The sequence below is a fragment of the Balaenoptera borealis genome (genome assembly GCF_965194805.1).
Source record: "Balaenoptera borealis genome assembly, chromosome: 3".
Classification (NCBI taxonomy): Eukaryota; Metazoa; Chordata; class Mammalia; order Artiodactyla; family Balaenopteridae; genus Balaenoptera; species Balaenoptera borealis.
The window spans coordinates 87,212,341-87,221,536 of record NC_138866.1 but is presented as its reverse complement, the minus strand read 5'-3'; positions in this window follow the sequence as shown (position 1 = coordinate 87,221,536).

Genomic DNA, 9,196 nt, shown 5'->3' with positions numbered 1-9,196 from the left:
AACCTCCACTCCAGAGATACCATAAAAAGATGCTGACATCACCTGGTGGCTGAGTCCAGGGATCTTTTCTGAGTGGAACACTCAGAAGAGGGAGTGAACCATGGGGGCGGGGAGGGGCAGAGATCTTGGAAATCACCCTAGTTTGCAGTTGAAGGGAGTTGGGTGGTGCTTCCCCAAAGAGCACAACAAATGTCATCTGGATTTCTTTTACATGTTTTTAGACGTTTCAACTATCCCTACTGTGGTGGTTGTGTCTAAACTAGAAAAAGTAGGATACTCTCCGCAGACCTAATGAAAGGAGATAATGCACAGAGAGAGCCCCAGGGAGCACAGAGGGAGTGTTCAGTAATGATTAAGAAGTGTACTATGATTATTGATGCTAGTTACCTATTTTTTCTACCAGCTCTCTATAACTCTGTCGAAATGAAAGAATAATTGTTAGTCATAAAGTGATGAGTAAAGACACTCCTGCCCCTCCCTTTTTTTTTTTTTTTTTTTAAAGAATTTCACTTTTATTTATTTATTTATTTATGGCTGTGTTGGGTCTTCGTTTCTGTGCGAGGGCTTTCTCTAGTTGCGGCAAGCGGGAGCCACTCTTCATCGCGGTGCGCGGCCCTCTCGCTATCGCGGCCTCTCCTGTTGCGGAGCACAGGCTCCAGACGCGCAGGCTCAGTAGTTGTGGCGCACGGGCTTAGTTGCTCCGCGGCATGTGGGATCTTCCCAGACCAGGGCTCGAACCCGTGTCCCCTGCATTGGCAGGCAGACTCTCAATCACTGCACCACCAGGGAAGCCCTGCCCCTCCCTTTTGTTTGTTTGTTTGTTGTTAACTCATTTAAGGGTCTTAACGCCTGGAATGTCAGTGTTGAATTCTTTTCTACTGCCTTGGGAGTATAGGAAGAGACGGGGCTAGTGGTCACCTCTGTATTCCTTGTTTACCACATCACAGACAAATACTGGAGTACTAAAAATTCTTAAAAGATAGAATCTGATCTATTCACTTGGAAAACCAGTTTTAAAAACACTTTTTAAAAAAAACAGTGAAGACAGAGAAAATTATATGTTTTCAGTTTTTTTTTTTTTTAAAAAGGAGACCACTGCCTAGGAGGGCAGACTTCTGGAAATGTACAAACATGGACTTTTAACAGTGTTATCTTCCATTAGTGGAATGAAAGATGGAATTTTTTATTTTTTTGGCCTAATGACTTTTCTAAAAAATTTTTTTACAATAAATGTTATTCATAATAGTAAATATTTTCTGAATGTGGAAGAACTGGAATTTCATACACTCTTGCTGGGAATGGAAAATGGTACAACTACTTTGGAAGACAGTTTCACAGTTTTTAAGAAAGTTAAACATATGCTGGCCATATGACCCAACCACTCACTCTAGGTATTTACCCAAGAGAAAATGAAAGTGTATTTTCATGATGAGGACTTGTACAAAACTGTTCAAAGCAGCTTTATTGGTAACAGCCAGAAATTGGAAACAATCCAAACTTCCATCAACAGGCATACAATGGAATACTATCAGCAATAAACAAGGCATGAACTATTGGTACACAGATTAATGGATGAAATAATGAGGCTGAAGGAAAAAAGCAAGACAATAAAGAGTACGTGCTGTATGATTCTTTTTATTTAAAACTCTAGAAAAAGCAGACTAATCTATGTAACAGAAGCAGATGGTTGGTTTCCAGAGGGTGGAGGGAGCATCAGGAGGCTAAGGACACTTGATCCATTATCTTGAGCATGATGATGGTTTCTCAAGTGTGTACATGTAGTAGAACTTATTAAAGTGTATACTTTAAGTGTAATTTATCATACATCAATTATACCTCAGTAAAGCTCCTTTTAAAAAGAAATAACCTAATAAGACTCCGTGCTTCCAGTGCAGTGGGCATGGGTTCAATCCCTGGGCAGGGAAGTTCTACAGGCCGCGTGGTGCGGCCAAAAACAAATCAAAAAAACAAAAAAACCTAAAAGCACAGGTACCTGTATCTTTGTTAGGCCAAGGAAGAATGACGTCCTTGAACAGAAAGAAAAAGAAGGATATTGAAGTGGGGAGAAAATAGGAATAAGTTAAAGCTCAAATGAGTTGGGTTGCACCTCAGTGGATCTCAGTCAGCACTTTTCTGAGGTGAACTCATCAAACGGCCAGAAAATCCAGGCCCCCTGGAAGGAGAAGAACAAGCACCTGTAGGACATTTGTGCCTGGGCTCTTTCAAATGTTATGTCACTAATCAAAGTGTGGTACATGCATCACAACATCAGCAACACCTAGGAGCTCTTAGAAATGGAGACACTCGGGCCCATCCTAGCCTGCATTTTAACAACATCCCAGGTGATTCGTATACACATTAAAGTTTGTGAAGCCGCTGCCCCAAACTACTCAACAATCCAGAAGGTAGGTCTTACTTTCTTTTACAGATAAAGAGACAGTTTCAGAGAATTAAGATGCTTGTCCACGTTAGCTCTGAGCTATGATTCCAATGCTGGTCCATGTGATTTGAAAGACCTCATAATGTCCACCTGACAACCACTTCTGAGAAGGGGTTCACGGGAAACGGTTCATTGGGTGGCTTGGATCAGGGCAAGGATTAAAAGTATATGAGGGGGCTTCCCTGGTGGCGCAGTGGTTAAGAGTCTGCCTGCTAATGTAAGGGACACGGGTTTGTGCCCCGGTCCGGGAAGATCCCACATGCCGCAGAGCGGCTAGGCCCGTGAGCCACAACTGCTGAGCCTGCGCGTCTGGAGCCTGTGCTCCGCAACGGGAGGGGCCCGCGCACCACGATGAAGAGTGGCCCCCGCTCGCCGCAACTGGAGAATGCCCTCGCACAGAAGCGAAGACCCACCACAGCCTAAATAAATAAATAAATAAATAAATTTAAAGCCATGTATTTAAAAAAAAAGTATATGAGAAGGTGCAGAGAAGCAGGAACAAGTAACACAATGTATGGTAGTTTTTATTTAACTCACATTTGTTTTTGCCCACAAAAATAATATATGCATGTGATAGAAAACTGGAACAATCAAAAAACTATAGGGAATTCCCTGATGGTCCAGTGGTTAGGACTCCAAGCTTCCACTGCAGGGGCCCCGGGGTTTGATCCCTGGTTGGGGAACTAAGATCCCACAAGCTGTGCAGCATGACCGATACAAATAAATAAATAAATTTTTTTAAAAACTAAAAATAAATTAAAAATAAGAAAAACTATACAGAGGAAAATTAAAACCATAGTGACCCTCCAACCCAGAGAGAACTATCGTTAAATGGTTTAATTTAATGAGTTTGAAGGTGGTTGCCTGCTCAGAAGTCCATCCTGAAAGCATGTCTCTATGTGTATAACTGAGTCACTTTGCTGTGCAGCAGAGATTGGCACAGTGCTGTAAATCAACTATACTTCAATTAGAAAAATAGAATTAACAAAAAAGTCAATCCTGGTTAGATCTGTTTTGGGGCTGGAAATCCTCAGTCTTCTGTGTTAAATTCCATTGAATACAGCCAATGTCAGTTGAGTGCAGGCTTTGTGGCAAATGGAAATACTGTAAGGATAAATCAGAAGATGCCAGACTGCCAACCAGGAGAATCCAATCTAGAGTTCAAATCAGCCCAATAATTAATTTATTAGCAGCCACCTAAGGTGTTCATGCCGACTGAATTCTCAGATTTGTGCTGTTACATAACAGGCGACAGACCCAAAGCAAATGGGACACAGAGGGGAGCTGTTTTGTTTCCTGATAGTTACGAAGTCAGACGCCATACAAAGGAGGGAAAAACCTCACAAGATCCCAGGAAGTCAAGTACTGTTTTCACTAATTGAGAGAGAGTATGTGGGAAGCCTAAAGTTGAGACAGGTGAAGTATCTCGTTGGTGAGGAATCTCTGCCTCACAGGCTTGCGTGTAACCACCACGCTCTTCCAGTTGCCAGGGTGATTTAATTGGGAAAATCATACAGACCTGGTATAAAATAAATCAAGCAGTACAGAACTATAAACAGTAGTAACCACAGTGTTTCAAGCACTTTTTATTTTTAATTACAATTCTGATACATGAATGTATGTCTGTTGCAAAAATACAGTCAGAGGTCTACTGAGTGAAAGTGAAAGTTGCCCTCCTGTGTCTCTTCCCGTCTCACTGTCCTCTCCTCTGGAAACATTGTTAAGCTTTGGTGCCTATCCCTTCGTGGATATATATTGTATATAGTTTGGAAGGTGAGGAATTTTAAAATTATAACTACAGAGACTGCTATTATTATGTGTTAAGAACTCAGTGCCCACTAAAAGCATGAAGGGGGTTAGAGGTAGCATTGGTCCTCAGCTTGGATGGAGAGAGGGTTAGGGAAATGCTGAAGCCAAGACCCCCTGACACTGTGGGGACAACAGGACAATCCCAGGAGCCAAGGATTGGGCACCGTCCCTGGGGAATGCTACGCCCAGTGACTAAGTTACTGGCACAGCTTCCTTTCATGGGTGTTTTCCTCTCATAGGTCCTTGGGTCTGCATCTCAGAACCTACTTAAAACTGCAGAATTCCTGCTTGGACTTTCTATCCTGCCTTGGATTCTATTCAGCACTATTAAAAATGAAGACTCTCCTTCAAATGCCCTTTTTCCTTTTTGGCAAATTCCTGTAAGCCTCACCTTCTCACTTTCCACATTGCTTGGCTGACACTTGCCTCTGGCCAATTACAGTGTGTGGTCTTTTCTGGCTGTCCCCTGCTATGTTGAACCTGCATCAGATCCTTTTCTCTCTACTCTCTGGTGTCTTGGACCTTTCTAAACTCTTCTCCTAAAAGAGGACTGTGAAGAAACCAGTGCCTTGAGGGTTGAGTGGGTGAGGTGGGCTCCACCATCTCCCCGACGAAGCCAGGCTATGAACGGTGGGGTGCGGCTCAGAGAGAATTCATTCAGCATTTATTGGGGGCAAGGGAGATTCCACAAAATTTGGATCATTCTATAAATACTTACTGAACTTGCTTATTTCCATTTCATAATATATCATCGATACTATCCATGTCGTTATGTACAGAGCTGCCTACTTATCATTAACAATATTATACATTTTTCCTTACCATACCTTGTGGTAGGGAGACTAATGCCTCCCCCCCTCCCCCCAAAAGAAGATGTTCATAGCCTAATTCCTGGAGCCTGTGAATATGTTACCTTACATGGCATAAAGGGCTTTGCAGGTGTGATTAAGGTTAGGGACCTTGAGATGGGGAGATTATCAGAAATGATTGGGGTCAGCCCAGTATAACCACATAGGACTTAACAGCAGAGAACTTTGGGGCTTCCCTATATATGCATATGATAGAAAACTGGAACAATCAAAAAACTATAGGGAATTCCCTGATGGTCCAGTGGTTAGGACTCTGAGCTTCCACTGCAGGGGGCACCAGTTTGATCCATGGTCGGGGAACTAGGATCCTGCATGCCTCGCTGAGTGGCAAAAAAAAAAAAACCGCAGAGAACTTTCCTGACTGTGGTCAGAGGGAGATGTGACTACAGAAGTATGATCAGAGAGATGCAGCATGCTGGTTTTGCAGATGAAGAAGGGACCATGAGTCAAGGAATGTAGGCAACTTCTAGAAGGTGGGAAAGGTAAGGACATGGAATGTCCCATAGTCTGCAGAAAGGAAAGCAGCCCTGCCTTAATGTTAAGCCCAGGAGACTTGTGTTGGACTTCTGACTTACAGAACTGTAGGATGATAAATTGTGTTGTTTTAAGCCATCAGGTTTGTGGTAATGTATAACAGCAGCATGAAAAAAAAGAAACAAACCCCATTCGTACTGCTCCAGAATCATACAGGTTTGGGCCTTGGTTGCCAGGAGCCTAGCTCAGTGTAAATATTTGCCTTTTCAATGTCTTTACCTGTCGGTTAACCAGATCTGGCCACACAGCGCATTTTGGGTACTCTCGTGTGAGGGAGGGCTATCATCAGCTCAACAGCTGAGGGGGGAGGAGTTTTGCTGTAGCCTGGCTTGGTCAGGAGCCTTGGTCCTCCCCCTCCTACCCTGCCCCGACTGAGCTGGGTCATCCCCAGTGATGTGGGCCCAGCTGGCCCTGCCATTTCTGGACTATTTCTCTGACAGCACGCACCCAGTGGGCCAAACCACTCCTGCTCTACCTGCCGTTGCCAGTGCTGAACAGGGAAGGAGAGTAAGAAGAGGAGCCCTCTAGTCCCCAGGACAAAGTTGCCGCAAAGCTTTGGCTTCTTTCTTCTTAGCCTGGCCCCAACCTATCCATCAGGCCTCAGTGTTCACAGCAATCATTCAGGTTCTACAAACATTTACTGTCACCTTGCTAGGTGCTGGGCACTGGGCTCATCTGGGGAAATTATTTTCTCAAGGAGGAAATGTTTAAGATGTTTTATATGTTTACTTGTTATTTGTTTTTCTCCTGTGAATTTCCTGTTCATAGTCTGTCAGCCAAAGTCCCTGATCACTAGGGACAGACACTGCCTGATGTAGCAGAGAAGGAGTTTATTTAAAGACTATTGCGGGACTTCCCTGGTGGCGCAGTGGTTAAGAATCCGCCTGCCAATGCAAGGAACACGGGTTCGCGTCCTGGTCCGGGAAGATCCCACATGCCGCGGAGCAACTAAGGCCGTGTGCCACAACTACTGAGCCTGCGCTCTAGAGCCCACGAGCCACAACTCCTGAACCTGCATGTCCCAACTACTGAAGCCCGTGCTCTGCAACAAGAGAAGCTACCTCAATGAAAAGCCCGCACACCGCAAGAAAGAGTAGCCCCTGCTCCGCGCAACTAGAGAAAGCCTGCGGGCTGCAATGAAGACCCATACAGCCAAAAATAAATAAATTAATTAATTTTAAAAAATAAAAAAATAAAGAATATTGCTAAGCAAAATGTTATCAACTGCTAAGTAAAGGATACACAGAAGTTAATTTTATTATCCTCTCAACTTTTTGTCAGACTGAAGATTTTCAAAATAAAACACTAGGAGGAAGAGGGTACTGAGGACACAGAGGCCCACAAGTGTTCAGAAAGTGATTGCAGCCCAACCTGGATCTCTCCCGTTCTCCGACCATGCTCCCAGCTCTGAGGACGATTGACACCGCTATCTGGAGGTTCTCAGCCAACTTGAATGAGTCCACCTCTTCCAGCAGGATGGGTGACAAGAACCAGCCTGCTCCTGAGCTAGCCTCAGCTCTTCTGTACAGTGACTTTCACCTCAGTGGAAATCAACTACCACGTTTCAGATAAAGCAGGAAAAGATATTGATTTTCATCATGCCTCTCCAGGAATGAAAACCTCAGTTTTTGAACAGAGAAAATCAGGTAGAGTACACATGGTGGACACTAAGGTTGGTGACTATACATTCAGCACCATTTCTGAAAGGTGACTTCCTCTGAATTAATCCTGGATAATATGGGGGAACAGGACCAAGCATAGGAGGAAATATATTATAGGCACAGATGAATTGGATATGAAACCAAAAGACATCCTGGAACCATCTTCAGCATCAAATCAGGGTTAGGCAAATATAGTCATATCCATATTCTGCTTAGAGCATTTAAAGCTCATGATCAAAATTTACAAGGAAGCAACTTTGATAGAGTTGAGTTCTGATCCATGAACAATTTAATGGTCATGGTAGTAGTGTCAGCCATTCAGGTTTTACGCTAATCCATCTTTTTGAAAGTAAGCAGAAAAGTTGAACTTAGTACTCCTATTTAACATGAAAAAAAAAAAGATGCTGAAAAATGCAATAAACTGTCACTGTCACTGTCCTTAATAGTCTCTTCCAACTTGTTTTCAGACAGTCTTACATGTAAAACAAATATAATTTAAATGTGAAAGGAAAATCTTCACTTTTGTCTATGTAATCTTATTTATTCAATTGTAATTCATTCAATTTTGTGTAACAGAAATATTTTAGAGCTTAGGTATAATTCAATGAAACCCTAAACTGCACTTTCCTAAGGTGAAAAAATTTTCCAAATATTATAGGTGATTTAAATGAATGAACCTTGAGACTTCCCTGGTGACACAATGGATAAGTCTTCACACTCCCAATGCAGGGGGCCTGGGTTCGATCCCTAGTCAGGGAACTAGATCCCACATGCATGCTGCAACTAAGAGTTTGCATGCCACAACTAAGGAGCCCACCTGCTGCAATTAAGACCGAGCGCAACCAAATAAATAAATATTAAAAAAAAATAAAATGAATGAACATTGAAATGAAGAAAGTAAAATTTTTAATAAATAAACAAACAAACAAACAAACATTGAGACTAAATGCAGCACCAAACAGTCTCTTTTTAAAAGTTTCTCTTAACCAGGAGTTTCTTTATAAATGTGACAATTACAGATTAATCACAGAAATTGAATTACCTGATTATAGATTGAATATAGATTTGGAAAACAAAGTCTCAACTTTTCTCTGTCTACATATGCACCTGTCCTATAATGTAAATAGAAGCATAGTTTTGGGAAACAATATCATTTTTGAGATTTTTATAACCAAATATTGTAATTCAACATAAAATATCGGTTAAAAAATAGTAGTTTTATATCCTTAGCCTATATTCCTCAAAGGTCATGGCTTTGGACTAAATATCTGTGTCCCCCCCCAAATTCATATGTTGAAATCCTATCCCCCAAGGTGATGGTATTAGGAGGAGGGGGCCTCTGGGAGGTGGTTATGTCATGAGGCTGGAGCCCTCATGAATCGGATCAGTACTCTTATAAAAGAAACCCCAGAGAGTTCCCTTGCCCGTCCCTCTTACCATGTGTGGATACGGTGAGAAGGCACCATCTGTGAACCAGAAAGTGGGTTCTCACCAGACACCAAATCTGCTGGCACCTTGATTTTGAACTACTAGCCTCCCAGAACTGTGAGAAATAAGTTTCTGTTGTTTATAAGCTACCCAGTCTCTGGTATTTGGTTATAGTGGCTCAAATGGATTAAGACATATTTCGATAATTAATTAAAAATACAGTCATATTTATTTAAATTAGGACGAATTTTCCTTTTGAAGAAGTGAGAACATGGTAAAAGATTTCTCAGTTTCCACAGGATGCAATGTTCTGTTACAAGATATTCAGCACATAATTAAGGATAAGACTTTAAAAGTAAATGTGAGAGAAAATAGCTATCTTATTTTTATATTATTCATCAACAGTGTTATGTTAATTTTGACATGGGTGCTGATAGGATAATATTGATTACCAG